A 26,227-nucleotide genomic window follows, 5' to 3' on the forward strand; every position below is an offset into this window, starting at 1 on the left:
ACATACTGTTTGACTAGAGTGATTGCAAACCGTAGGGCTTTTGCTACAAGCCACCAAGACCTTTCTTAAGTACAGTCAATGCTGTGTCTGTTTTCTAAGCGCAAACACGATTTCACTGGGCTTTGCACTGCGACACCATTGAAAACTGTACTTTGCTTCTTACTGGAGGAGGGAAGTTTAAATATCTTGGGGTCCATCTACTTTCACATTGCAGTTTTTACAGTGCTGATTTTAATGTATAGTACCGTAACATCCCAACTGAGCCTTACTTTACCAAGTTCCTTACCTCTGCAGAGTCATACTCAATTTATTGGCAGTGTGGCAAAGTTGTACTATTGTGCTTCTAAACTGGTGATCATAAACTCAACATGATTCAATTCTATGACTCGCTTTCCTAAAGCCTGACCTCTGCAGTACATGTCAAGCGATGGTGGTATAGTGGTAAGCATAGCTGCCTTCCAAGCAGTTGACCCGGGTTCGATTCCCGGCCATCGCATAGAGGCTGTTTGAATCTTCCAGTTGACCATGTGCGACAGGTCCTCACTGTGTCTGTGTTTCATGACAACACAACCACCCCTTCTACATACTGTTTGACTAGAGTGATTGCAAACCGTAGGGCTTTTGCTACAAGCCACCAAGACCTTTCTTAAGTACAGTCAATGCTGTGTCTGTTTTCTAAGCGCAAACACGATTTCACTGGGCTTTGCACTGCGACACCATTGAAAACTGTACTTTGCTTCTTACTGGAGGAGGGAAGTTTAAATATCTTGGGGTCCATCTACTTTCACATTGCAGTTTTTACAGTGCTGATTTTAATGTATAGTACCGTAACATCCCAACTGAGCCTTACTTTACCAAGTTCCTTACCTCTGCAGAGTCATACTCAATTTATTGGCAGTGTGGCAAAGTTGTACTATTGTGCTTCTAAACTGGTGATCATAAACTCAACATGATTCAATTCTATGACTCGCTTTCCTAAAGCCTGACCTCTGCAGTACATGTCAAGCGATGGTGGTATAGTGGTAAGCATAGCTGCCTTCCAAGCAGTTGACCCGGGTTCGATTCCCGGCCGTCGCATAGAGGCTGTTTGAATCCTCCAGTTGACCACGTGCGACAGGTCCTCACTGTGTCTGTGTTTCATGACAACACAACCACCCCTTCTACATACTGTTTGACTAGAGTGATTGCAAACCGTAGGGCTTTTGCTACAAGCCACCAAGACCTTTCTTAAGTACAGTCAATGCTGTGTCTGTATTCTAAGCGCAAACACGATTTCACTGGGCTTTGCACTGCGACACCATTGAAAACTGTACTTTGCTTCTTACTGGAGGAGGGAAGTTTAAATATCTTGGGGTCCATCTACTTTCACATTGCAGTTTTTACAGTGCTGATTTTAATGTATAGTACCGTAACATCCCAACTGAGCCTTACTTTACCAAGTTCCTTACCTCTGCAGAGTCATACTCAATTTATTGGCAGTGTGGCAAAGTTGTACTATTGTGCTTCTAAACTGGTGATCATAAACTCAACATGATTCAATTCTATGACTCGCTTTCCTAAAGCCTGACCTCTGCAGTACATGTCAAGCGATGGTGGTATAGTGGTAAGCATAGCTGCCTTCCAAGCAGTTGACCCGGGTTCGATTCCCGGCCATCGCATAGAGGCTGTTTGAATCTTCCAGTTGACCATGTGCGACAGGTCCTCACTGTGTCTGTGTTTCATGACAACACAACCACCCCTTCTACATACTGTTTGACTAGAGTGATTGCAAACCGTAGGGCTTTTGCTACAAGCCACCAAGACCTTTCTTAAGTACAGTCAATGCTGTGTCTGTTTTCTAAGCGCAAACACGATTTCACTGGGCTTTGCACTGCGACACCATTGAAAACTGTACTTTGCTTCTTACTGGAGGAGGGAAGTTTAAATATCTTGGGGTCCATCTACTTTCACATTGCAGTTTTTACAGTGCTGATTTTAATGTATAGTACCGTAACATCCCAACTGAGCCTTACTTTACCAAGTTCCTTACCTCTGCAGAGTCATACTCAATTTATTGGCAGTGTGGCAAAGTTGTACTATTGTGCTTCTAAACTGGTGATCATAAACTCAACATGATTCAATTCTATGACTCGCTTTCCTAAAGCCTGACCTCTGCAGTACATGTCAAGCGATGGTGGTATAGTGGTAAGCATAGCTGCCTTCCAAGCAGTTGACCCGGGTTCGATTCCCGGCCATCGCATAGAGGCTGTTTGAATCTTCCAGTTGACCATGTGCGACAGGTCCTCACTGTGTCTGTGTTTCATGACAACACAACCACCCCTTCTACATACTGTTTGACTAGAGTGATTGCAAACCGTAGGGCTTTTGCTACAAGCCACCAAGACCTTTCTTAAGTACAGTCAATGCTGTGTCTGTTTTCTAAGCGCAAACACGATTTCACTGGGCTTTGCACTGCGACACCATTGAAAACTGTACTTTGCTTCTTACTGGAGGAGGGAAGTTTAAATATCTTGGGGTCCATCTACTTTCACATTGCAGTTTTTACAGTGCTGATTTTAATGTATAGTACCGTAACATCCCAACTGAGCCTTACTTTACCAAGTTCCTTACCTCTGCAGAGTCATACTCAATTTATTGGCAGTGTGGCAAAGTTGTACTATTGTGCTTCTAAACTGGTGATCATAAACTCAACATGATTCAATTCTATGACTCGCTTTCCTAAAGCCTGACCTCTGCAGTACATGTCAAGCGATGGTGGTATAGTGGTAAGCATAGCTGCCTTCCAAGCAGTTGACCCGGGTTCGATTCCCGGCCATCGCATAGAGGCTGTTTGAATCCTCCAGTTGACCACGTGCGACAGCCCCTCACTGTGTCTGTGTTTCATGACAACACAACCACCCCTTCTACATACTGTTTGACTAGAGTGATTGCAAACCGTAGGGCTTTTGCTACAAGCCACCAAGACCTTTCTTAAGTACAGTCAATGCTGTGTCTGTATTCTAAGCGCAAACACGATTTCACTGGGCTTTGCACTGCGACACCATTGAAAACTGTACTTTGCTTCTTACTGGAGGAGGGAAGTTTAAATATCTTGGGGTCCATCTACTTTCACATTGCAGTTTTTACAGTGCTGATTTTAATGTATAGTACCGTAACATCCCAACTGAGCCTTACTTTACCAAGTTCCTTACCTCTGCAGAGTCATACTCAATTTATTGGCAGTGTGGCAAAGTTGTACTATTGTGCTTCTAAACTGGTGATCATAAACTCAACATGATTCAATTCTATGACTCGCTTTCCTAAAGCCTGACTTCTGCAGTACATGTCAAGCGATGGTGGTATAGTGGTAAGCATAGCTGCCTTCCAAGCAGTTGACCCGGGTTCGATTCCCGGCCATCGCATAGAGGCTGATTGAATCCTCCAGTTGACCACGTGCGACAGCCCCTCACTGTGTCTGTGTTTCATGACAACACAACCACCCCTTCTACATACTGTTTGACTAGAGTGATTGCAAACCGTAGGGCTTTTGCTACAAGCCACCAAGACCTTTCTTAAGTACAGTCAATGCTGTGTCTGTATTCTAAGCGCAAACACGATTTCACTGGGCTTTGCACTGCGACACCATTGAAAACTGTACTTTGCTTCTTACTGGAGGAGGGAAGTTTAAATATCTTGGGGTCCATCTACTTTCACATTGCAGTTTTTACAGTGCTGATTTTAATGTATAGTACCGTAACATCCCAACTGAGCCTTACTTTACCAAGTTCCTTACCTCTGCAGAGTCATACTCAATTTATTGGCAGTGTGGCAAAGTTGTACTATTGTGCTTCTAAACTGGTGATCATAAACTCAACATGATTCAATTCTATGACTCGCTTTCCTAAAGCCTGACCTCTGCAGTACATGTCAAGCGATGGTGGTATAGTGGTAAGCATAGCTGCCTTCCAAGCAGTTGACCCGGGTTCGATTCCCGGCCGTCGCATAGAGGCTGTTTGAATCCTCCAGTTGACCACGTGCGACAGGTCCTCACTGTGTCTGTGTTTCATGACAACACAACCACCCCTTCTACATACTGTTTGACTAGAGTGATTGCAAACCGTAGGGCTTTTGCTACAAGCCACCAAGACCTTTCTTAAGTACAGTCAATGCTGTGTCTGTATTCTAAGCGCAAACACGATTTCACTGGGCTTTGCACTGCGACACCATTGAAAACTGTACTTTGCTTCTTACTGGAGGAGGGAAGTTTAAATATCTTGGGGTCCATCTACTTTCACATTGCAGTTTTTACAGTGCTGATTTTAATGTATAGTACCGTAACATCCCAACTGAGCCTTACTTTACCAAGTTCCTTACCTCTGCAGAGTCATACTCAATTTATTGGCAGTGTGGCAAAGTTGTACTATTGTGCTTCTAAACTGGTGATCATAAACTCAACATGATTCAATTCTATGACTCGCTTTCCTAAAGCCTGACCTCTGCAGTACATGTCAAGCGATGGTGGTATAGTGGTAAGCATAGCTGCCTTCCAAGCAGTTGACCCGGGTTCGATTCCCGGCCATCGCATAGAGGCTGTTTGAATCTTCCAGTTGACCATGTGCGACAGGTCCTCACTGTGTCTGTGTTTCATGACAACACAACCACCCCTTCTACATACTGTTTGACTAGAGTGATTGCAAACCGTAGGGCTTTTGCTACAAGCCACCAAGACCTTTCTTAAGTACAGTCAATGCTGTGTCTGTTTTCTAAGCGCAAACACGATTTCACTGGGCTTTGCACTGCGACACCATTGAAAACTGTACTTTGCTTCTTACTGGAGGAGGGAAGTTTAAATATCTTGGGGTCCATCTACTTTCACATTGCAGTTTTTACAGTGCTGATTTTAATGTATAGTACCGTAACATCCCAACTGAGCCTTACTTTACCAAGTTCCTTACCTCTGCAGAGTCATACTCAATTTATTGGCAGTGTGGCAAAGTTGTACTATTGTGCTTCTAAACTGGTGATCATAAACTCAACATGATTCAATTCTATGACTCGCTTTCCTAAAGCCTGACCTCTGCAGTACATGTCAAGCGATGGTGGTATAGTGGTAAGCATAGCTGCCTTCCAAGCAGTTGACCCGGGTTCGATTCCCGGCCATCGCATAGAGGCTGTTTGAATCTTCCAGTTGACCATGTGCGACAGGTCCTCACTGTGTCTGTGTTTCATGACAACACAACCACCCCTTCTACATACTGTTTGACTAGAGTGATTGCAAACCGTAGGGCTTTTGCTACAAGCCACCAAGACCTTTCTTAAGTACAGTCAATGCTGTGTCTGTTTTCTAAGCGCAAACACGATTTCACTGGGCTTTGCACTGCGACACCATTGAAAACTGTACTTTGCTTCTTACTGGAGGAGGGAAGTTTAAATATCTTGGGGTCCATCTACTTTCACATTGCAGTTTTTACAGTGCTGATTTTAATGTATAGTACCGTAACATCCCAACTGAGCCTTACTTTACCAAGTTCCTTACCTCTGCAGAGTCATACTCAATTTATTGGCAGTGTGGCAAAGTTGTACTATTGTGCTTCTAAACTGGTGATCATAAACTCAACATGATTCAATTCTATGACTCGCTTTCCTAAAGCCTGACCTCTGCAGTACATGTCAAGCGATGGTGGTATAGTGGTAAGCATAGCTGCCTTCCAAGCAGTTGACCCGGGTTCGATTCCCGGCCATCGCATAGAGGCTGTTTGAATCTTCCAGTTGACCATGTGCGACAGGTCCTCACTGTGTCTGTGTTTCATGACAACACAACCACCCCTTCTACATACTGTTTGACTAGAGTGATTGCAAACCGTAGGGCTTTTGCTACAAGCCACCAAGACCTTTCTTAAGTACAGTCAATGCTGTGTCTGTTTTCTAAGCGCAAACACGATTTCACTGGGCTTTGCACTGCGACACCATTGAAAACTGTACTTTGCTTCTTACTGGAGGAGGGAAGTTTAAATATCTTGGGGTCCATCTACTTTCACATTGCAGTTTTTACAGTGCTGATTTTAATGTATAGTACCGTAACATCCCAACTGAGCCTTACTTTACCAAGTTCCTTACCTCTGCAGAGTCATACTCAATTTATTGGCAGTGTGGCAAAGTTGTACTATTGTGCTTCTAAACTGGTGATCATAAACTCAACATGATTCAATTCTATGACTCGCTTTCCTAAAGCCTGACCTCTGCAGTACATGTCAAGCGATGGTGGTATAGTGGTAAGCATAGCTGCCTTCCAAGCAGTTGACCCGGGTTCGATTCCCGGCCATCGCATAGAGGCTGTTTGAATCCTCCAGTTGACCACGTGCGACAGCCCCTCACTGTGTCTGTGTTTCATGACAACACAACCACCCCTTCTACATACTGTTTGACTAGAGTGATTGCAAACCGTAGGGCTTTTGCTACAAGCCACCAAGACCTTTCTTAAGTACAGTCAATGCTGTGTCTGTATTCTAAGCGCAAACACGATTTCACTGGGCTTTGCACTGCGACACCATTGAAAACTGTACTTTGCTTCTTACTGGAGGAGGGAAGTTTAAATATCTTGGGGTCCATCTACTTTCACATTGCAGTTTTTACAGTGCTGATTTTAATGTATAGTACCGTAACATCCCAACTGAGCCTTACTTTACCAAGTTCCTTACCTCTGCAGAGTCATACTCAATTTATTGGCAGTGTGGCAAAGTTGTACTATTGTGCTTCTAAACTGGTGATCATAAACTCAACATGATTCAATTCTATGACTCGCTTTCCTAAAGCCTGACTTCTGCAGTACATGTCAAGCGATGGTGGTATAGTGGTAAGCATAGCTGCCTTCCAAGCAGTTGACCCGGGTTCGATTCCCGGCCATCGCATAGAGGCTGTTTGAATCCTCCAGTTGACACCGTGCGACAGCCCCTCACTGTGTCTGTGTTTCATGACAACACAACCACCCCTTCTACATACTGTTTGACTAGAGTGATTGCAAACCGTAGGGCTTTTGCTACAAGCCACCAAGACCTTTCTTAAGTACAGTCAATGCTGTGTCTGTATTCTAAGCGCAAACACGATTTCACTGGGCTTTGCACTGCGACACCATTGAAAACTGTACTTTGCTTCTTACTGGAGGAGGGAAGTTTAAATATCTTGGGGTCCATCTACTTTCACATTGCAGTTTTTACAGTGCTGATTTTAATGTATAGTACCGTAACATCCCAACTGAGCCTTACTTTACCAAGTTCCTTACCTCTGCAGAGTCATACTCAATTTATTGGCAGTGTGGCAAAGTTGTACTATTGTGCTTCTAAACTGGTGATCATAAACTCAACATGATTCAATTCTATGACTCGCTTTCCTAAAGCCTGACCTCTGCAGTACATGTCAAGCGATGGTGGTATAGTGGTAAGCATAGCTGCCTTCCAAGCAGTTGACCCGGGTTCGATTCCCGGCCATCGCATAGAGGCTGTTTGAATCTTCCAGTTGACCATGTGCGACAGGTCCTCACTGTGTCTGTGTTTCATGACAACACAACCACCCCTTCTACATACTGTTTGACTAGAGTGATTGCAAACCGTAGGGCTTTTGCTACAAGCCACCAAGACCTTTCTTAAGTACAGTCAATGCTGTGTCTGTTTTCTAAGCGCAAACACGATTTCACTGGGCTTTGCACTGCGACACCATTGAAAACTGTACTTTGCTTCTTACTGGAGGAGGGAAGTTTAAATATCTTGGGGTCCATCTACTTTCACATTGCAGTTTTTACAGTGCTGATTTTAATGTATAGTACCGTAACATCCCAACTGAGCCTTACTTTACCAAGTTCCTTACCTCTGCAGAGTCATACTCAATTTATTGGCAGTGTGGCAAAGTTGTACTATTGTGCTTCTAAACTGGTGATCATAAACTCAACATGATTCAATTCTATGACTCGCTTTCCTAAAGCCTGACCTCTGCAGTACATGTCAAGCGATGGTGGTATAGTGGTAAGCATAGCTGCCTTCCAAGCAGTTGACCCGGGTTCGATTCCCGGCCATCGCATAGAGGCTGTTTGAATCCTCCAGTTGACCACGTGCGACAGCCCCTCACTGTGTCTGTGTTTCATGACAACACAACCACCCCTTCTACATACTGTTTGACTAGAGTGATTGCAAACCGTAGGGCTTTTGCTACAAGCCACCAAGACCTTTCTTAAGTACAGTCAATGCTGTGTCTGTATTCTAAGCGCAAACACGATTTCACTGGGCTTTGCACTGCGACACCATTGAAAACTGTACTTTGCTTCTTACTGGAGGAGGGAAGTTTAAATATTTTGGGGTCCATCTACTTTCACATTGCAGTTTTTACAGTGCTGATTTTAATGTATAGTACCGTAACATCCCAACTGAGCCTTACTTTACCAAGTTCCTTACCTCTGCAGAGTCATACTCAATTTATTGGCAGTGTGGCAAAGTTGTACTATTGTGCTTCTAAACTGGTGATCATAAACTCAACATGATTCAATTCTATGACTCGCTTTCCTAAAGCCTGACTTCTGCAGTACATGTCAAGCGATGGTGGTATAGTGGTAAGCATAGCTGCCTTCCAAGCAGTTGACCCGGGTTCGATTCCCGGCCATCGCATAGAGGCTGATTGAATCCTCCAGTTGACCACGTGCGACAGCCCCTCACTGTGTCTGTGTTTCATGACAACACAACCACCCCTTCTACATACTGTTTGACTAGAGTGATTGCAAACCGTAGGGCTTTTGCTACAAGCCACCAAGACCTTTCTTAAGTACAGTCAATGCTGTGTCTGTATTCTAAGCGCAAACACGATTTCACTGGGCTTTGCACTGCGACACCATTGAAAACTGTACTTTGCTTCTTACTGGAGGAGGGAAGTTTAAATATCTTGGGGTCCATCTACTTTCACATTGCAGTTTTTACAGTGCTGATTTTAATGTATAGTACCGTAACATCCCAACTGAGCCTTACTTTACCAAGTTCCTTACCTCTGCAGAGTCATACTCAATTTATTGGCAGTGTGGCAAAGTTGTACTATTGTGCTTCTAAACTGGTGATCATAAACTCAACATGATTCAATTCTATGACTCGCTTTCCTAAAGCCTGACCTCTGCAGTACATGTCAAGCGATGGTGGTATAGTGGTAAGCATAGCTGCCTTCCAAGCAGTTGACCCGGGTTCGATTCCCGGCCATCGCATAGAGGCTGTTTGAATCCTCCAGTTGACCACGTGCGACAGCCCCTCACTGTGTCTGTGTTTCATGACAACACAACCACCCCTTCTACATACTGTTTGACTAGAGTGATTGCAAACCGTAGGGCTTTTGCTACAAGCCACCAAGACCTTTCTTAAGTACAGTCAATGCTGTGTCTGTATTCTAAGCGCAAACACGATTTCACTGGGCTTTGCACTGCGACACCATTGAAAACTGTACTTTGCTTCTTACTGGAGGAGGGAAGTTTAAATATCTTGGGGTCCATCTACTTTCACATTGCAGTTTTTACAGTGCTGATTTTAATGTATAGTACCGTAACATCCCAACTGAGCCTTACTTTACCAAGTTCCTTACCTCTGCAGAGTCATACTCAATTTATTGGCAGTGTGGCAAAGTTGTACTATTGTGCTTCTAAACTGGTGATCATAAACTCAACATGATTCAATTCTATGACTCGCTTTCCTAAAGCCTGACTTCTGCAGTACATGTCAAGCGATGGTGGTATAGTGGTAAGCATAGCTGCCTTCCAAGCAGTTGACCCGGGTTCGATTCCCGGCCATCGCATAGAGGCTGTTTGAATCCTCCAGTTGACACCGTGCGACAGCCCCTCACTGTGTCTGTGTTTCATGACAACACAACCACCCCTTCTACATACTGTTTGACTAGAGTGATTGCAAACCGTAGGGCTTTTGCTACAAGCCACCAAGACCTTTCTTAAGTACAGTCAATGCTGTGTCTGTATTCTAAGCGCAAACACGATTTCACTGGGCTTTGCACTGCGACACCATTGAAAACTGTACTTTGCTTCTTACTGGAGGAGGGAAGTTTAAATATCTTGGGGTCCATCTACTTTCACATTGCAGTTTTTACAGTGCTGATTTTAATGTATAGTACCGTAACATCCCAACTGAGCCTTACTTTACCAAGTTCCTTACCTCTGCAGAGTCATACTCAATTTATTGGCAGTGTGGCAAAGTTGTACTATTGTGCTTCTAAACTGGTGATCATAAACTCAACATGATTCAATTCTATGACTCGCTTTCCTAAAGCCTGACCTCTGCAGTACATGTAAAGCGATGGTGGTATAGTGGTAAGCATAGCTGCCTTCCAAGCAGTTGACCCGGGTTCGATTCCCGGCCGTCCCATAGAGGCTGTTTGAATCCTCCAGTTGACCACGTGCGACAGGTCCTCACTGTGTCTGTGTTTCATGACAACACAACCACCCCTTCTACATACTGTTTGACTAGAGTGATTGCAAACCGTAGGGCTTTTGCTACAAGCCACCAAGACCTTTCTTAAGTACAGTCAATGCTGTGTCTGTATTCTAAGCGCAAACACAATTTCACTGGGCTTTGCACTGCGACACCATTGAAATCTGTACTTTGCTTCTTACTGGAGGAGGGAAGTTTAAATATCTTGGGGTCCATCTACTTTCACATTGCAGTTTTTACAGTGCTGATTTTAATGTATAGTACCGTAACATCCCAACTGAGCCTTACTTTACCAAGTTCCTTACCTCTGCAGAGTCATACTCAATTTATTGGCAGTGTGGCAAAGTTGTACTATTGTGCTTCTAAACTGGTGATCATAAACTCAACATGATTCAATTCTATGACTCGCTTTCCTAAAGCCTGACTTCTGCAGTACATGTCAAGCGATGGTGGTATAGTGGTAAGCATAGCTGCCTTCCAAGCAGTTGACCCGGGTTCGATTCCCGGCCATCGCATAGAGGCTGTTTGCATCCTCCAGTTGACCACGTGCGACAGGTCCTCACTGTGTCTGTGTTTCATGACAACACAACCACCCCTTCTACATACTGTTTGACTAGAGTGATTGCAAACCGTAGGGCTTTTGCTACAAGCCACCAAGACCTTTCTTAAGTACAGTCAATGCTGTGTCTGTATTCTAAGCGCAAACACGATTTCACTGGGCTTTGCACTGCGACACCATTGAAAACTGTACTTTGCTTCTTACTGGAGGAGGGAAGTTTAAATATCTTGGGGTCCATCTACTTTCACATTGCAGTTTTTACAGTGCTGATTTTAATGTATAGTACCGTAACATCCCAACTGAGCCTTACTTTACCAAGTTCCTTACCTCTGCAGAGTCATACTCAATTTATTGGCAGTGTGGCAAAGTTGTACTATTGTGCTTCTAAACTGGTGATCATAAACTCAACATGATTCAATTCTATGACTCGCTTTCCTAAAGCCTGACCTCTGCAGTACATGTAAAGCGATGGTGGTATAGTGGTAAGCATAGCTGCCTTCCAAGCAGTTGACCCGGGTTCGATTCCCGGCCGTCCCATAGAGGCTGTTTGAATCCTCCAGTTGACCACGTGCGACAGGTCCTCACTGTGTCTGTGTTTCATGACAACACAACCACCCCTTCTACATACTGTTTGACTAGAGTGATTGCAAACCGTAGGGCTTTTGCTACAAGCCACCAAGACCTTTCTTAAGTACAGTCAATGCTGTGTCTGTATTCTAAGCGCAAACACAATTTCACTGGGCTTTGCACTGCGACACCATTGAAATCTGTACTTTGCTTCTTACTGGAGGAGGGAAGTTTAAATATCTTGGGGTCCATCTACTTTCACATTGCAGTTTTTACAGTGCTGATTTTAATGTATAGTACCGTAACATCCCAACTGAGCCTTACTTTACCAAGTTCCTTACCTCTGCAGAGTCATACTCAATTTATTGGCAGTGTGGCAAAGTTGTACTATTGTGCTTCTAAACTGGTGATCATAAACTCAACATGATTCAATTCTATGACTCGCTTTCCTAAAGCCTGACTTCTGCAGTACATGTCAAGCGATGGTGGTATAGTGGTAAGCATAGCTGCCTTCCAAGCAGTTGACCCGGGTTCGATTCCCGGCCATCGCATAGAGGCTGTTTGCATCCTCCAGTTGACCACGTGCGACAGGTTCCTCACTGTGTCTGTGTTTCATGACAACACAACCACCCCTTCTACATACTGTTTGACTAAAGTGATTGCAAACCGTAGGGCTTTTGCTACAAGCCACCAAGACCTTTCTTAAGTACAGTCAATGCTGTGTCTGTATTCTAAGCGCAAACACGATTTCACTGGGCTTTGCACTGCGACACCATTGAAAACTGTACTTTGCTTCTTACTGGAGGAGGGAAGTTTAAATATCTTGGGGTCCATCTACTTTCACATTGCAGTTTTTACAGTGCTGATTTTAATGTATAGTACCGTAACATCCCAACTGAGCCTTACTTTACCAAGTTCCTTACCTCTGCAGAGTCATACTCAATTTATTGGCAGTGTGGCAAAGTTGTACTATTGTGCTTCTAAACTGGTGATCATAAACTCAACATGATTCAATTCTATGACTCGCTTTCCTAAAGCCTGACCTCTGCAGTACATGTAAAGCGATGGTGGTATAGTGGTAAGCATAGCTGCCTTCCAAGCAGTTGACCCGGGTTCGATTCCCGGCCGTCCCATAGAGGCTGTTTGAATCCTCCAGTTGACCACGTGCGACAGGTCCTCACTGTGTCTGTGTTTCATGACAACACAACCACCCCTTCTACATACTGTTTGACTAGAGTGATTGCAAACCGTAGGGCTTTTGCTACAAGCCACCAAGACCTTTCTTAAGTACAGTCAATGCTGTGTCTGTATTCTAAGCGCAAACACGATTTCACTGGGCTTTGCACTGCGACACCATTGAAAACTGTACTTTGCTTCTTACTGGAGGAGGGAAGTTTAAATATCTTGGGGTCCATCTACTTTCACATTGCAGTTTTTACAGTGCTGATTTTAATGTATAGTACCGTAACATCCCAACTGAGCCTTACTTTACCAAGTTCCTTACCTCTGCAGAGTCATACTCAATTTATTGGCAGTGTGGCAAAGTTGTACTATTGTGCTTCTAAACTGGTGATCATAAACTCAACATGATTCAATTCTATGACTCGCTTTCCTAAAGCCTGACCTCTGCAGTACATGTCAAGCGATGGTGGTATAGTGGTAAGCATAGCTGCCTTCCAAGCAGTTGACCCGGGTTCGATTCCCGGCCATCGCATAGAGGCTGTTTGAATCTTCCAGTTGACCATGTGCGACAGGTCCTCACTGTGTCTGTGTTTCATGACAACACAACCACCCCTTCTACATACTGTTTGACTAGAGTGATTGCAAACCGTAGGGCTTTTGCTACAAGCCACCAAGACCTTTCTTAAGTACAGTCAATGCTGTGTCTGTTTTCTAAGCGCAAACACGATTTCACTGGGCTTTGCACTGCGACACCATTGAAAACTGTACTTTGCTTCTTACTGGAGGAGGGAAGTTTAAATATCTTGGGGTCCATCTACTTTCACATTGCAGTTTTTACAGTGCTGATTTTAATGTATAGTACCGTAACATCCCAACTGAGCCTTACTTTACCAAGTTCCTTACCTCTGCAGAGTCATACTCAATTTATTGGCAGTGTGGCAAAGTTGTACTATTGTGCTTCTAAACTGGTGATCATAAACTCAACATGATTCAATTCTATGACTCGCTTTCCTAAAGCCTGACCTCTGCAGTACATGTCAAGCGATGGTGGTATAGTGGTAAGCATAGCTGCCTTCCAAGCAGTTGACCCGGGTTCGATTCCCGGCCATCGCATAGAGGCTGTTTGAATCTTCCAGTTGACCATGTGCGACAGGTCCTCACTGTGTCTGTGTTTCATGACAACACAACCACCCCTTCTACATACTGTTTGACTAGAGTGATTGCAAACCGTAGGGCTTTTGCTACAAGCCACCAAGACCTTTCTTAAGTACAGTCAATGCTGTGTCTGTTTTCTAAGCGCAAACACGATTTCACTGGGCTTTGCACTGCGACACCATTGAAAACTGTACTTTGCTTCTTACTGGAGGAGGGAAGTTTAAATATCTTGGGGTCCATCTACTTTCACATTGCAGTTTTTACAGTGCTGATTTTAATGTATAGTACCGTAACATCCCAACTGAGCCTTACTTTACCAAGTTCCTTACCTCTGCAGAGTCATACTCAATTTATTGGCAGTGTGGCAAAGTTGTACTATTGTGCTTCTAAACTGGTGATCATAAACTCAACATGATTCAATTCTATGACTCGCTTTCCTAAAGCCTGACCTCTGCAGTACATGTCAAGCGATGGTGGTATAGTGGTAAGCATAGCTGCCTTCCAAGCAGTTGACCCGGGTTCGATTCCCGGCCATCGCATAGAGGCTGTTTGAATCCTCCAGTTGACCACGTGCGACAGCCCCTCACTGTGTCTGTGTTTCATGACAACACAACCACCCCTTCTACATACTGTTTGACTAGAGTGATTGCAAACCGTAGGGCTTTTGCTACAAGCCACCAAGACCTTTCTTAAGTACAGTCAATGCTGTGTCTGTATTCTAAGCGCAAACACGATTTCACTGGGCTTTGCACTGCGACACCATTGAAAACTGTACTTTGCTTCTTACTGGAGGAGGGAAGTTTAAATATCTTGGGGTCCATCTACTTTCACATTGCAGTTTTTACAGTGCTGATTTTAATGTATAGTACCGTAACATCCCAACTGAGCCTTACTTTACCAAGTTCCTTACCTCTGCAGAGTCATACTCAATTTATTGGCAGTGTGGCAAAGTTGTACTATTGTGCTTCTAAACTGGTGATCATAAACTCAACATGATTCAATTCTATGACTCGCTTTCCTAAAGCCTGACTTCTGCAGTACATGTCAAGCGATGGTGGTATAGTGGTAAGCATAGCTGCCTTCCAAGCAGTTGACCCGGGTTCGATTCCCGGCCATCGCATAGAGGCTGATTGAATCCTCCAGTTGACCACGTGCGACAGCCCCTCACTGTGTCTGTGTTTCATGACAACACAACCACCCCTTCTACATACTGTTTGACTAGAGTGATTGCAAACCGTAGGGCTTTTGCTACAAGCCACCAAGACCTTTCTTAAGTACAGTCAATGCTGTGTCTGTATTCTAAGCGCAAACACGATTTCACTGGGCTTTGCACTGCGACACCATTGAAAACTGTACTTTGCTTCTTACTGGAGGAGGGAAGTTTAAATATCTTGGGGTCCATCTACTTTCACATTGCAGTTTTTACAGTGCTGATTTTAATGTATAGTACCGTAACATCCCAACTGAGCCTTACTTTACCAAGTTCCTTACCTCTGCAGAGTCATACTCAATTTATTGGCAGTGTGGCAAAGTTGTACTATTGTGCTTCTAAACTGGTGATCATAAACTCAACATGATTCAATTCTATGACTCGCTTTCCTAAAGCCTGACCTCTGCAGTACATGTCAAGCGATGGTGGTATAGTGGTAAGCATAGCTGCCTTCCAAGCAGTTGACCCGGGTTCGATTCCCGGCCATCGCATAGAGGCTGTTTGAATCCTCCAGTTGACCACGTGCGACAGGTCCTCACTGTGTCTGTGTTTCATGACAACACAACCACCCCTTCTACATACTGTTTGACTAGAGTGATTGCAAACCGTAGGGCTTTTGCTACAAGCCACCAAGACCTTTCTTAAGTACAGTCAATGCTGTGTCTGTATTCTAAGCGCAAACACGATTTCACTGGGCTTTGCACTGCGACACCATTGAAAACTGTACTTTGCTTCTTACTGGAGGAGGGAAGTTTAAATATCTTGGGGTCCATCTACTTTCACATTGCAGTTTTTACAGTGCTGATTTTAATGTATAGTACCGTAACATCCCAACTGAGCCTTACTTTACCAAGTTCCTTACCTCTGCAGAGTCATACTCAATTTATTGGCAGTGTGGCAAAGTTGTACTATTGTGCTTCTAAACTGGTGATCATAAACTCAACATGATTCAATTCTATGACTCGCTTTCCTAAAGCCTGACTTCTGCAGTACATGTCAAGCGATGGTGGTATAGTGGTAAGCATAGCTGCCTTCCAAGCAGTTGACCCGGGTTCGATTCCCGGCCATCGCATAGAGGCTGTTTGAATCCTCCAGTTGACACCGTGCGACAGCCCCTCACTGTGTCTGTGTTTCATGACAACACAACCACCCCTTCTACATACTGTTTGACTAGAGTGATTGCAAACCGTAGGGCTTTTGCTACAAGCCACCAAGACCTTTCTTAAGTACAGTCAATGCTGTGTCTGTATTCTAAGCGCAAACACGATTTCACTGGGCTTTGCACTGCGACACCATTGAAAACTGTACTTTGCTTCTTACTGGAGGAGGGAAGTTTAAATATCTTGGGGTCCATCTACTTTCACATTGCAGTTTTTACAGTGCTGATTTTAATGTATAGTACCGTAACATCCCAACTGAGCCTTACTTTACCAAGTTCCTTACCTCTGCAGAGTCATACTCAATTTATTGGCAGTGTGGCAAAGTTGTACTATTGTGCTTCTAAACTGGTGATCATAAACTCAACATGATTCAATTCTATGACTCGCTTTCCTAAAGCCTGACTTCTGCAGTACATGTCAAGCGATGGTGGTATAGTGGTAAGCATAGCTGCCTTCCAAGCAGTTGACCCGGGTTCGATTCCCGGCCATCGCATAGAGGCTGTTTGAATCCTCCAGTTGACCACGTGCGACAGGTCCTCACTGTGTCTGTGTTTCATGACAACACAACCACCCCTTCTACATACTGTTTGACTAGAGTGATTGCAAACCGTAGGGCTTTTGCTACAAGCCACCAAGACCTTTCTTAAGTACAGTCAATGCTGTGTCTGTATTCTAAGCGCAAACACGATTTCACTGGGCTTTGCACTGCGACACCATTGAAAACTGTACTTTGCTTCTTACTGGAGGAGGGAAGTTTAAATATCTTGGGGTCCATCTACTTTCACATTGCAGTTTTTACAGTGCTGATTTTAATGTATAGTACCGTAACATCCCAACTGAGCCTTACTTTACCAAGTTCCTTACCTCTGCAGAGTCATCCTCAATTTATTGGCAGTGTGGCAAAGTTGTACTATTGTGCTTCTAAACTGGTGATCATAAACTCAACATGATTCAATTCTATGACTCGCTTTCCTAAAGCCTGACCTCTGCAGTACATGTCAAGCGATGGTGGTATAGTGGTAAGCATAGCTGCCTTCCAAGCAGTTGACCCGGGTTCGATTCCCGGCCATCGCATAGAGGCTGTTTGAATCCTCCAGTTGACCACGTGCGACAGGTCCTCACTGTGTCTGTGTTTCATGACAACACAACCACCCCTTCTACATACTGTTTGACTAGAGTGATTGCAAACCGTAGGGCTTTTGCTACAAGCCACCAAGACCTTTCTTAAGTACAGTCAATGCTGTGTCTGTATTCTAAGCGCAAACACGATTTCACTGGGCTTTGCACTGCGACACCATTGAAAACTGTACTTTGCTTCTTACTGGAGGAGGGAAGTTTAAATATCTTGGGGTCCATCTACTTTCACATTGCAGTTTTTACAGTGCTGATTTTAATGTATAGTACCGTAACATCCCAACTGAGCCTTACTTTACCAAGTTCCTTACCTCTGCAGAGTCATACTCAATTTATTGGCAGTGTGGCAAAGTTGTACTATTGTGCTTCTAAACTGGTGATCATAAACTCAACATGATTCAATTCTATGACTCGCTTTCCTAAAGCCTGACTTCTGCAGTACATGTCAAGCGATGGTGGTATAGTGGTAAGCATAGCTGCCTTCCAAGCAGTTGACCCGGGTTCGATTCCCGGCCATCGCATAGAGGCTGTTTGAATCCTCCAGTTGACACCGTGCGACAGCCCCTCACTGTGTCTGTGTTTCATGACAACACAACCACCCCTTCTACATACTGTTTGACTAGAGTGATTGCAAACCGTAGGGCTTTTGCTACAAGCCACCAAGACCTTTCTTAAGTACAGTCAATGCTGTGTCTGTATTCTAAGCGCAAACACGATTTCACTGGGCTTTGCACTGCGACACCATTGAAAACTGTACTTTGCTTCTTACTGGAGGAGGGAAGTTTAAATATCTTGGGGTCCATCTACTTTCACATTGCAGTTTTTACAGTGCTGATTTTAATGTATAGTACCGTAACATCCCAACTGAGCCTTACTTTACCAAGTTCCTTACCTCTGCAGAGTCATACTCAATTTATTGGCAGTGTGGCAAAGTTGTACTATTGTGCTTCTAAACTGGTGATCATAAACTCAACATGATTCAATTCTATGACTCGCTTTCCTAAAGCCTGACCTCTGCAGTACATGTCAAGCGATGGTGGTATAGTGGTAAGCATAGCTGCCTTCCAAGCAGTTGACCCGGGTTCGATTCCCGGCCATCGCATAGAGGCTGTTTGAATCCTCCAGTTGACCACGTGCGACAGGTCCTCACTGTGTCTGTGTTTCATGACAACACAACCACCCCTTCTACAAACTATTTGACTAGAGTGATTGCAAACCGTAGGGCTTTTTCTACAAGCCACCAAGACCTTTCTTAAGTACAGTCAATGCTGTGTCTGTATTCTAAGCGCAAACACGATTTCACTGGGCTTTGCACTGCGACACCATTGAAAACTGTACTTTGCTTCTTACTGGAGGAGGGAAGTTTAAATATCTTGGGGTCCATCTACTTTCACATTGCAGTTTTTACAGTGCTGATTTTAATGTATAGTACCGTAACATCCCAACTGAGCCTTACTTTACCAAGTTCCTTACCTCTGCAGAGTCATACTCAATTTATTGGCAGTGTGGCAAAGTTGTACTATTGTGCTTCTAAACTGGTGATCATAAACTCAACATGATTCAATTCTATGACTCGCTTTCCTAAAGCCTGACCTCTGCAGTACATGTCAAGCGATGGTGGTATAGTGGTAAGCATAGCTGCCTTCCAAGCAGTTGACCCGGGTTCGATTCCCGGCCATCGCATAGAGGCTGTTTGAATCCTCCAGTTGACCACGTGCGACAGGTCCTCACTGTGTCTGTGTTTCATGACAACACAACCACCCCTTCTACAAACTATTTGACTAGAGTGATTGCAAACCGTAGGGCTTTTTCTACAAGCCACCAAGACCTTTCTTAAGTACAGTCAATGCTGTGTCTGTATTCTAAGCGCAAACACGATTTCACTGGGCTTTGCACTGCGACACCATTGAAAACTGTACTTTGCTTCTTACTGGAGGAGGGAAGTTTAAATATCTTGGGGTCCATCTACTTTCACATTGCAGTTTTTACAGTGCTGATTTTAATGTATAGTACCGTAACATCCCAACTGAGCCTTACTTTACCAAGTTCCTTACCTCTGCAGAGTCATACTCAATTTATTGGCAGTGTGGCAAAGTTGTACTATTGTGCTTCTAAACTGGTGATCATAAACTCAACATGATTCAATTCTATGACTCGCTTTCCTAAAGCCTGACCTCTGCAGTACATGTCAAGCGATGGTGGTATAGTGGTAAGCATAGCTGCCTTCCAAGCAGTTGACCCGGGTTCGATTCCCGGCCATCGCATAGAGGCTGTTTGAATCTTCCAGTTGACCATGTGCGACAGGTCCTCACTGTGTCTGTGTTTCATGACAACACAACCACCCCTTCTACATACTGTTTGACTAGAGTGATTGCAAACCGTAGGGCTTTTGCTACAAGCCACCAAGACCTTTCTTAAGTACAGTCAATGCTGTGTCTGTTTTCTAAGCGCAAACACGATTTCACTGGGCTTTGCACTGCGACACCATTGAAAACTGTACTTTGCTTCTTACTGGAGGAGGGAAGTTTAAATATCTTGGGGTCCATCTACTTTCACATTGCAGTTTTTACAGTGCTGATTTTAATGTATAGTACCGTAACATCCCAACTGAGCCTTACTTTACCAAGTTCCTTACCTCTGCAGAGTCATACTCAATTTATTGGCAGTGTGGCAAAGTTGTACTATTGTGCTTCTAAACTGGTGATCATAAACTCAACATGATTCAATTCTATGACTCGCTTTCCTAAAGCCTGACCTCTGCAGTACATGTCAAGCGATGGTGGTATAGTGGTAAGCATAGCTGCCTTCCAAGCAGTTGACCCGGGTTCGATTCCCGGCCATCGCATAGAGGCTGTTTGAATCCTCCAGTTGACCACGTGCGACAGCCCCTCACTGTGTCTGTGTTTCATGACAACACAACCACCCCTTCTACATACTGTTTGACTAGAGTGATTGCAAACCGTAGGGCTTTTGCTACAAGCCACCAAGACCTTTCTTAAGTACAGTCAATGCTGTGTCTGTATTCTAAGCGCAAACACGATTTCACTGGGCTTTGCACTGCGACACCATTGAAAACTGTACTTTGCTTCTTACTGGAGGAGGGAAGTTTAAATATCTTGGGGTCCATCTACTTTCACATTGCAGTTTTTACAGTGCTGATTTTAATGTATAGTACCGTAACATCCCAACTGAGCCTTACTTTACCAAGTTCCTTACCTCTGCAGAGTCATCCTCAATTTATTGGCAGTGTGGCAAAGTTGTACTATTGTGCTTCTAAACTGGTGATCATAAACTCAACATGATTCAATTCTATGACTCGCTTTCCTAAAGCCTGACCTCTGCAGTACATGTCAAGCGATGGTGGTATAGTGGTAAGCATAGCTGCCTTCCAAGCAGTTGACCCGGGTTCGATTCCCGGCCATCGCATAGAGGCTGTTTGAATCCTCCAGTTGACCACGTGCGACAGGTCCTCACTGTGTCTGTGTTTCATGACAACACAACCACCCCTTCTACATACTGTTTGACTAGAGTGATTGCAAACCGTAGGGCTTTTGCTACAAGCCACCAAGACCTTTCTTAAGTACAGTCAATGCTGTGTCTGTATTCTAAGCGCAAACACGATTTCACTGGGCTTTGCACTGCGACACCATTGAAAACTGTACTTTGCTTCTTACTGGAGGAGGGAAGTTTAAATATCTTGGGGTCCATCTACTTTCACATTGCAGTTTTTACAGTGCTGATTTTAATGTATAGTACCGTAACATCCCAACTGAGCCTTACTTTACCAAGTTCCTTACCTCTGCAGAGTCATACTCAATTTATTGGCAGTGTGGCAAAGTTGTACTATTGTGCTTCTAAACTGGTGATCATAAACTCAACATGATTCAATTCTATGACTCGCTTTCCTAAAGCCTGACTTCTGCAGTACATGTCAAGCGATGGTGGTATAGTGGTAAGCATAGCTGCCTTCCAAGCAGTTGACCCGGGTTCGATTCCCGGCCATCGCATAGAGGCTGTTTGAATCTTCCAGTTGACACCGTGCGACAGCCCCTCACTGTGTCTGTGTTTCATGACAACACAACCACCCCTTCTACATACTGTTTGACTAGAGTGATTGCAAACCGTAGGGCTTTTGCTACAAGCCACCAAGACCTTTCTTAAGTACAGTCAATGCTGTGTCTGTATTCTAAGCGCAAACACGATTTCACTGGGCTTTGCACTGCGACACCATTGAAAACTGTACTTTGCTTCTTACTGGAGGAGGGAAGTTTAAATATCTTGGGGTCCATCTACTTTCACATTGCAGTTTTTACAGTGCTGATTTTAATGTATAGTACCGTAACATCCCAACTGAGCCTTACTTTACCAAGTTCCTTACCTCTGCAGAGTCATACTCAATTTATTGGCAGTGTGGCAAAGTTGTACTATTGTGCTTCTAAACTGGTGATCATAAACTCAACATGATTCAATTCTATGACTCGCTTTCCTAAAGCCTGACTTCTGCAGTACATGTCAAGCGATGGTGGTATAGTGGTAAGCATAGCTGCCTTCCAAGCAGTTGACCCGGGTTCGATTCCCGGCCATCGCATAGAGGCTGTTTGCATCCTCCAGTTGACCACGTGCGACAGGTCCTCACTGTGTCTGTGTTTCATGACAACACAACCACCCCTTCTACATACTGTTTGACTAGAGTGATTGCAAACCGTAGGGCTTTTGCTACAAGCCACCAAGACCTTTCTTAAGTACAGTCAATGCTGTGTCTGTATTCTAAGCGCAAACACGATTTCACTGGGCTTTGCACTGCGACACCATTGAAAACTGTACTTTGCTTCTTACTGGAGGAGGGAAGTTTAAATATCTTGGGGTCCATCTACTTTCACATTGCAGTTTTTACAGTGCTGATTTTAATGTATAGTACCGTAACATCCCAACTGAGCCTTACTTTACCAAGTTCCTTACCTCTGCAGAGTCATACTCAATTTATTGGCAGTGTGGCAAAGTTGTACTATTGTGCTTCTAAACTGGTGATCATAAACTCAACATGATTCAATTCTATGACTCGCTTTCCTAAAGCCTGACCTCTGCAGTACATGTAAAGCGATGGTGGTATAGTGGTAAGCATAGCTGCCTTCCAAGCAGTTGACCCGGGTTCGATTCCCGGCCGTCCCATAGAGGCTGTTTGAATCCTCCAGTTGACCACGTGCGACAGGTCCTCACTGTGTCTGTGTTTCATGACAACACAACCACCCCTTCTACATACTGTTTGACTAGAGTGATTGCAAACCGTAGGGCTTTTGCTACAAGCCACCAAGACCTTTCTTAAGTACAGTCAATGCTGTGTCTGTATTCTAAGCGCAAACACGATTTCACTGGGCTTTGCACTGCGACACCATTGAAAACTGTACTTTGCTTCTTACTGGAGGAGGGAAGTTTAAATATCTTGGGGTCCATCTACTTTCACATTGCAGTTTTTACAGTGCTGATTTTAATGTATAGTACCGTAACATCCCAACTGAGCCTTACTTTACCAAGTTCCTTACCTCTGCAGAGTCATCCTCAATTTATTGGCAGTGTGGCAAAGTTGTACTATTGTGCTTCTAAACTGGTGATCATAAACTCAACATGATTCAATTCTATGACTCGCTTTCCTAAAGCCTGACCTCTGCAGTACATGTCAAGCGATGGTGGTATAGTGGTAAGCATAGCTGCCTTCCAAGCAGTTGACCCGGGTTCGATTCCCGGCCATCGCATAGAGGCTGTTTGAATCCTCCAGTTGACCACGTGCGACAGGTCCTCACTGTGTCTGTGTTTCATGACAACACAACCACCCCTTCTACATACTGTTTGACTAGAGTGATTGCAAACCGTAGGGCTTTTGCTACAAGCCACCAAGACCTTTCTTAAGTACAGTCAATGCTGTGTCTGTATTCTAAGCGCAAACACGATTTCACTGGGCTTTGCACTGCGACACCATTGAAAACTGTACTTTGCTTCTTACTGGAGGAGGGAAGTTTAAATATCTTGGGGTCCATCTACTTTCACATTGCAGTTTTTACAGTGCTGATTTTAATGTATAGTACCGTAACATCCCAACTGAGCCTTACTTTACCAAGTTCCTTACCTCTGCAGAGTCATACTCAATTTATTGGCAGTGTGGCAAAGTTGTACTATTGTGCTTCTAAACTGGTGATCATAAACTCAACATGATTCAATTCTATGACTCGCTTTCCTAAAGCCTGACTTCTGCAGTACATGTCAAGCGATGGTGGTATAGTGGTAAGCATAGCTGCCTTCCAAGCAGTTGACCCGGGTTCGATTCCCGGCCATCGCATAGAGGCTGATTGAATCCTCCAGTTGACCACGTGCGACAGGTCCTCACTGTGTCTGTGTTTCATGACAACACAACCACCCCTTCTACATACTGTTTGACTAGAGTGATTGCAAACCGTAGGGCTTTTGCTACAAGCCACCAAGACCTTTCTTAAGTACAGTCAATGCTGTGTCTGTATTCTAAGCGCAAACACGATTTCACTGGGCTTTGCACTGCGACACCATTGAAAACTGTACTTTGCTTCTTACTGGAGGAGGGAAGTTTAAATATCTTGGGGTCCATCTACTTTCACATTGCAGTTTTTACAGTGCTGATTTTAATGTATAGTACCGTAACATCCCAACTGAGCCTTACTTTACCAAGTTCCTTACCTCTGCAGAGTCATACTCAATTTATTGGCAGTGTGGCAAAGTTGTACTATTGTGCTTCTAAACTGGTGATCATAAACTCAACATGATTCAATTCTATGACTCGCTTTCCTAAAGCCTGACTTCTGCAGTACATGTCAAGCGATGGTGGTATAGTGGTAAGCATAGCTGCCTTCCAAGCAGTTGACCCGGGTTCGATTCCCGGCCATCGCATAGAGGCTGATTGAATCCTCCAGTTGACCACGTGCGACAGCCCCTCACTGTGTCTGTGTTTCATGACAACACAACCACCCCTTCTACATACTGTTTGACTAGAGTGATTGCAAACCGTAGGGCTTTTGCTACAAGCCACCAAGACCTTTCTTAAGTACAGTCAATGCTGTGTCTGTATTCTAAGCGCAAACACGATTTCACTGGGCTTTGCACTGCGACACCATTGAAAACTGTACTTTGCTTCTTACTGGAGGAGGGAAGTTTAAATATCTTGGGGTCCATCTACTTTCACATTGCAGTTTTTACAGTGCTGATTTTAATGTATAGTACCGTAACATCCCAACTGAGCCTTACTTTACCAAGTTCCTTACCTCTGCAGAGTCATACTCAATTTATTGGCAGTGTGGCAAAGTTGTACTATTGTGCTTCTAAACTGGTGATCATAAACTCAACATGATTCAATTCTATGACTCGCTTTCCTAAAGCCTGACCTCTGCAGTACATGTCAAGCGATGGTGGTATAGTGGTAAGCATAGCTGCCTTCCAAGCAGTTGACCCGGGTTCGATTCCCGGCCATCGCATAGAGGCTGTTTGAATCCTCCAGTTGACCACGTGCGACAGGTCCTCACTGTGTCTGTGTTTCATGACAACACAACCACCCCTTCTACATACTGTTTGACTAGAGTGATTGCAAACCGTAGGGCTTTTGCTACAAGCCACCAAGACCTTTCTTAAGTACAGTCAATGCTGTGTCTGTATTCTAAGCGCAAACACGATTTCACTGGGCTTTGCACTGCGACACCATTGAAAACTGTACTTTGCTTCTTACTGGAGGAGGGAAGTTTAAATATCTTGGGGTCCATCTACTTTCACATTGCAGTTTTTACAGTGCTGATTTTAATGTATAGTACCGTAACATCCCAACTGAGCCTTACTTTACCAAGTTCCTTACCTCTGCAGAGTCATACTCAATTTATTGGCAGTGTGGCAAAGTTGTACTATTGTGCTTCTAAACTGGTGATCATAAACTCAACATGATTCAATTCTATGACTCGCTTTCCTAAAGCCTGACTTCTGCAGTACATGTCAAGCGATGGTGGTATAGTGGTAAGCATAGCTGCCTTCCAAGCAGTTGACCCGGGTTCGATTCCCGGCCATCGCATAGAGGCTGTTTGAATCCTCCAGTTGACACCGTGCGACAGCCCCTCACTGTGTCTGTGTTTCATGACAACACAACCACCCCTTCTACATACTGTTTGACTAGAGTGATTGCAAACCGTAGGGCTTTTGCTACAAGCCACCAAGACCTTTCTTAAGTACAGTCAATGCTGTGTCTGTATTCTAAGCGCAAACACGATTTCACTGGGCTTTGCACTGCGACACCATTGAAAACTGTACTTTGCTTCTTACTGGAGGAGGGAAGTTTAAATATCTTGGGGTCCATCTACTTTCACATTGCAGTTTTTACAGTGCTGATTTTAATGTATAGTACCGTAACATCCCAACTGAGCCTTACTTTACCAAGTTCCTTACCTCTGCAGAGTCATACTCAATTTATTGGCAGTGTGGCAAAGTTGTACTATTGTGCTTCTAAACTGGTGATCATAAACTCAACATGATTCAATTCTATGACTCGCTTTCCTAAAGCCTGACCTCTGCAGTACATGTAAAGCGATGGTGGTATAGTGGTAAGCATAGCTGCCTTCCAAGCAGTTGACCCGGGTTCGATTCCCGGCCGTCCCATAGAGGCTGTTTGAATCCTCCAGTTGACCACGTGCGACAGGTCCTCACTGTGTCTGTGTTTCATGACAACACAACCACCCCTTCTACATACTGTTTGACTAGAGTGATTGCAAACCGTAGGGCTTTTGCTACAAGCCACCAAGACCTTTCTTAAGTACAGTCAATG

The 26,227-nt window shown here is 44.1% G+C and overlaps 45 non-coding genes across 45 annotated transcripts; all 45 read left to right on the top strand.

Annotated features, from left to right (window-relative positions):
- The first annotated feature begins 424 nt into the window (after nt 1-424).
- Nucleotides 425-496, top strand: trnag-ucc (transfer RNA glycine (anticodon UCC)). Its single transcript has one exon. It is a non-coding gene; the product is annotated as a tRNA-Gly (tRNA).
- Nucleotides 497-1,005: 509 nt separating this feature from the next.
- Nucleotides 1,006-1,077, top strand: trnag-ucc (transfer RNA glycine (anticodon UCC)). The gene has a single exon. It is a non-coding gene; the product is annotated as a tRNA-Gly (tRNA).
- A 509-nt stretch (nt 1,078-1,586) lies between these two features.
- trnag-ucc (transfer RNA glycine (anticodon UCC)) lies at nt 1,587-1,658 on the top strand. The gene has a single exon. It is a non-coding gene; the product is annotated as a tRNA-Gly (tRNA).
- Nucleotides 1,659-2,167: 509 nt separating this feature from the next.
- On the top strand, nt 2,168-2,239 carry trnag-ucc (transfer RNA glycine (anticodon UCC)). The gene has a single exon. It is a non-coding gene; the product is annotated as a tRNA-Gly (tRNA).
- A 509-nt stretch (nt 2,240-2,748) lies between these two features.
- trnag-ucc (transfer RNA glycine (anticodon UCC)) lies at nt 2,749-2,820 on the top strand. The gene has a single exon. It is a non-coding gene; the product is annotated as a tRNA-Gly (tRNA).
- A 509-nt stretch (nt 2,821-3,329) lies between these two features.
- Nucleotides 3,330-3,401, top strand: trnag-ucc (transfer RNA glycine (anticodon UCC)). Its single transcript has one exon. It is a non-coding gene; the product is annotated as a tRNA-Gly (tRNA).
- Nucleotides 3,402-3,910: 509 nt separating this feature from the next.
- Nucleotides 3,911-3,982, top strand: trnag-ucc (transfer RNA glycine (anticodon UCC)). Its single transcript has one exon. It is a non-coding gene; the product is annotated as a tRNA-Gly (tRNA).
- Nucleotides 3,983-4,491: 509 nt separating this feature from the next.
- trnag-ucc (transfer RNA glycine (anticodon UCC)) lies at nt 4,492-4,563 on the top strand. The gene has a single exon. It is a non-coding gene; the product is annotated as a tRNA-Gly (tRNA).
- A 509-nt stretch (nt 4,564-5,072) lies between these two features.
- Nucleotides 5,073-5,144, top strand: trnag-ucc (transfer RNA glycine (anticodon UCC)). Its single transcript has one exon. It is a non-coding gene; the product is annotated as a tRNA-Gly (tRNA).
- A 509-nt stretch (nt 5,145-5,653) lies between these two features.
- Nucleotides 5,654-5,725, top strand: trnag-ucc (transfer RNA glycine (anticodon UCC)). Its single transcript has one exon. It is a non-coding gene; the product is annotated as a tRNA-Gly (tRNA).
- A 509-nt stretch (nt 5,726-6,234) lies between these two features.
- Nucleotides 6,235-6,306, top strand: trnag-ucc (transfer RNA glycine (anticodon UCC)). The gene has a single exon. It is a non-coding gene; the product is annotated as a tRNA-Gly (tRNA).
- Nucleotides 6,307-6,815: 509 nt separating this feature from the next.
- On the top strand, nt 6,816-6,887 carry trnag-ucc (transfer RNA glycine (anticodon UCC)). Its single transcript has one exon. It is a non-coding gene; the product is annotated as a tRNA-Gly (tRNA).
- Nucleotides 6,888-7,396: 509 nt separating this feature from the next.
- trnag-ucc (transfer RNA glycine (anticodon UCC)) lies at nt 7,397-7,468 on the top strand. Its single transcript has one exon. It is a non-coding gene; the product is annotated as a tRNA-Gly (tRNA).
- A 509-nt stretch (nt 7,469-7,977) lies between these two features.
- Nucleotides 7,978-8,049, top strand: trnag-ucc (transfer RNA glycine (anticodon UCC)). The gene has a single exon. It is a non-coding gene; the product is annotated as a tRNA-Gly (tRNA).
- A 509-nt stretch (nt 8,050-8,558) lies between these two features.
- trnag-ucc (transfer RNA glycine (anticodon UCC)) lies at nt 8,559-8,630 on the top strand. The gene has a single exon. It is a non-coding gene; the product is annotated as a tRNA-Gly (tRNA).
- A 509-nt stretch (nt 8,631-9,139) lies between these two features.
- On the top strand, nt 9,140-9,211 carry trnag-ucc (transfer RNA glycine (anticodon UCC)). The gene has a single exon. It is a non-coding gene; the product is annotated as a tRNA-Gly (tRNA).
- Nucleotides 9,212-9,720: 509 nt separating this feature from the next.
- Nucleotides 9,721-9,792, top strand: trnag-ucc (transfer RNA glycine (anticodon UCC)). Its single transcript has one exon. It is a non-coding gene; the product is annotated as a tRNA-Gly (tRNA).
- A 509-nt stretch (nt 9,793-10,301) lies between these two features.
- trnag-ucc (transfer RNA glycine (anticodon UCC)) lies at nt 10,302-10,373 on the top strand. The gene has a single exon. It is a non-coding gene; the product is annotated as a tRNA-Gly (tRNA).
- Nucleotides 10,374-10,882: 509 nt separating this feature from the next.
- On the top strand, nt 10,883-10,954 carry trnag-ucc (transfer RNA glycine (anticodon UCC)). The gene has a single exon. It is a non-coding gene; the product is annotated as a tRNA-Gly (tRNA).
- Nucleotides 10,955-11,463: 509 nt separating this feature from the next.
- trnag-ucc (transfer RNA glycine (anticodon UCC)) lies at nt 11,464-11,535 on the top strand. Its single transcript has one exon. It is a non-coding gene; the product is annotated as a tRNA-Gly (tRNA).
- A 509-nt stretch (nt 11,536-12,044) lies between these two features.
- trnag-ucc (transfer RNA glycine (anticodon UCC)) lies at nt 12,045-12,116 on the top strand. Its single transcript has one exon. It is a non-coding gene; the product is annotated as a tRNA-Gly (tRNA).
- Nucleotides 12,117-12,626: 510 nt separating this feature from the next.
- Nucleotides 12,627-12,698, top strand: trnag-ucc (transfer RNA glycine (anticodon UCC)). The gene has a single exon. It is a non-coding gene; the product is annotated as a tRNA-Gly (tRNA).
- Nucleotides 12,699-13,207: 509 nt separating this feature from the next.
- trnag-ucc (transfer RNA glycine (anticodon UCC)) lies at nt 13,208-13,279 on the top strand. The gene has a single exon. It is a non-coding gene; the product is annotated as a tRNA-Gly (tRNA).
- Nucleotides 13,280-13,788: 509 nt separating this feature from the next.
- On the top strand, nt 13,789-13,860 carry trnag-ucc (transfer RNA glycine (anticodon UCC)). Its single transcript has one exon. It is a non-coding gene; the product is annotated as a tRNA-Gly (tRNA).
- Nucleotides 13,861-14,369: 509 nt separating this feature from the next.
- Nucleotides 14,370-14,441, top strand: trnag-ucc (transfer RNA glycine (anticodon UCC)). The gene has a single exon. It is a non-coding gene; the product is annotated as a tRNA-Gly (tRNA).
- Nucleotides 14,442-14,950: 509 nt separating this feature from the next.
- Nucleotides 14,951-15,022, top strand: trnag-ucc (transfer RNA glycine (anticodon UCC)). The gene has a single exon. It is a non-coding gene; the product is annotated as a tRNA-Gly (tRNA).
- A 509-nt stretch (nt 15,023-15,531) lies between these two features.
- trnag-ucc (transfer RNA glycine (anticodon UCC)) lies at nt 15,532-15,603 on the top strand. The gene has a single exon. It is a non-coding gene; the product is annotated as a tRNA-Gly (tRNA).
- Nucleotides 15,604-16,112: 509 nt separating this feature from the next.
- trnag-ucc (transfer RNA glycine (anticodon UCC)) lies at nt 16,113-16,184 on the top strand. The gene has a single exon. It is a non-coding gene; the product is annotated as a tRNA-Gly (tRNA).
- Nucleotides 16,185-16,693: 509 nt separating this feature from the next.
- Nucleotides 16,694-16,765, top strand: trnag-ucc (transfer RNA glycine (anticodon UCC)). Its single transcript has one exon. It is a non-coding gene; the product is annotated as a tRNA-Gly (tRNA).
- Nucleotides 16,766-17,274: 509 nt separating this feature from the next.
- Nucleotides 17,275-17,346, top strand: trnag-ucc (transfer RNA glycine (anticodon UCC)). Its single transcript has one exon. It is a non-coding gene; the product is annotated as a tRNA-Gly (tRNA).
- Nucleotides 17,347-17,855: 509 nt separating this feature from the next.
- Nucleotides 17,856-17,927, top strand: trnag-ucc (transfer RNA glycine (anticodon UCC)). Its single transcript has one exon. It is a non-coding gene; the product is annotated as a tRNA-Gly (tRNA).
- A 509-nt stretch (nt 17,928-18,436) lies between these two features.
- On the top strand, nt 18,437-18,508 carry trnag-ucc (transfer RNA glycine (anticodon UCC)). The gene has a single exon. It is a non-coding gene; the product is annotated as a tRNA-Gly (tRNA).
- Nucleotides 18,509-19,017: 509 nt separating this feature from the next.
- trnag-ucc (transfer RNA glycine (anticodon UCC)) lies at nt 19,018-19,089 on the top strand. The gene has a single exon. It is a non-coding gene; the product is annotated as a tRNA-Gly (tRNA).
- Nucleotides 19,090-19,598: 509 nt separating this feature from the next.
- On the top strand, nt 19,599-19,670 carry trnag-ucc (transfer RNA glycine (anticodon UCC)). Its single transcript has one exon. It is a non-coding gene; the product is annotated as a tRNA-Gly (tRNA).
- Nucleotides 19,671-20,179: 509 nt separating this feature from the next.
- On the top strand, nt 20,180-20,251 carry trnag-ucc (transfer RNA glycine (anticodon UCC)). The gene has a single exon. It is a non-coding gene; the product is annotated as a tRNA-Gly (tRNA).
- A 509-nt stretch (nt 20,252-20,760) lies between these two features.
- Nucleotides 20,761-20,832, top strand: trnag-ucc (transfer RNA glycine (anticodon UCC)). Its single transcript has one exon. It is a non-coding gene; the product is annotated as a tRNA-Gly (tRNA).
- Nucleotides 20,833-21,341: 509 nt separating this feature from the next.
- On the top strand, nt 21,342-21,413 carry trnag-ucc (transfer RNA glycine (anticodon UCC)). Its single transcript has one exon. It is a non-coding gene; the product is annotated as a tRNA-Gly (tRNA).
- Nucleotides 21,414-21,922: 509 nt separating this feature from the next.
- Nucleotides 21,923-21,994, top strand: trnag-ucc (transfer RNA glycine (anticodon UCC)). The gene has a single exon. It is a non-coding gene; the product is annotated as a tRNA-Gly (tRNA).
- A 509-nt stretch (nt 21,995-22,503) lies between these two features.
- trnag-ucc (transfer RNA glycine (anticodon UCC)) lies at nt 22,504-22,575 on the top strand. Its single transcript has one exon. It is a non-coding gene; the product is annotated as a tRNA-Gly (tRNA).
- Nucleotides 22,576-23,084: 509 nt separating this feature from the next.
- On the top strand, nt 23,085-23,156 carry trnag-ucc (transfer RNA glycine (anticodon UCC)). Its single transcript has one exon. It is a non-coding gene; the product is annotated as a tRNA-Gly (tRNA).
- A 509-nt stretch (nt 23,157-23,665) lies between these two features.
- trnag-ucc (transfer RNA glycine (anticodon UCC)) lies at nt 23,666-23,737 on the top strand. Its single transcript has one exon. It is a non-coding gene; the product is annotated as a tRNA-Gly (tRNA).
- A 509-nt stretch (nt 23,738-24,246) lies between these two features.
- Nucleotides 24,247-24,318, top strand: trnag-ucc (transfer RNA glycine (anticodon UCC)). The gene has a single exon. It is a non-coding gene; the product is annotated as a tRNA-Gly (tRNA).
- A 509-nt stretch (nt 24,319-24,827) lies between these two features.
- trnag-ucc (transfer RNA glycine (anticodon UCC)) lies at nt 24,828-24,899 on the top strand. Its single transcript has one exon. It is a non-coding gene; the product is annotated as a tRNA-Gly (tRNA).
- A 509-nt stretch (nt 24,900-25,408) lies between these two features.
- Nucleotides 25,409-25,480, top strand: trnag-ucc (transfer RNA glycine (anticodon UCC)). The gene has a single exon. It is a non-coding gene; the product is annotated as a tRNA-Gly (tRNA).
- A 509-nt stretch (nt 25,481-25,989) lies between these two features.
- trnag-ucc (transfer RNA glycine (anticodon UCC)) lies at nt 25,990-26,061 on the top strand. Its single transcript has one exon. It is a non-coding gene; the product is annotated as a tRNA-Gly (tRNA).
- The last annotated feature ends 166 nt before the right edge of the window (nt 26,062-26,227 follow it).

This window comes from Solea solea, chromosome 3 (assembly GCF_958295425.1).
Source record: "Solea solea chromosome 3, fSolSol10.1, whole genome shotgun sequence".
NCBI classification, from domain to species: Eukaryota; Metazoa; Chordata; class Actinopteri; order Pleuronectiformes; family Soleidae; genus Solea; species Solea solea.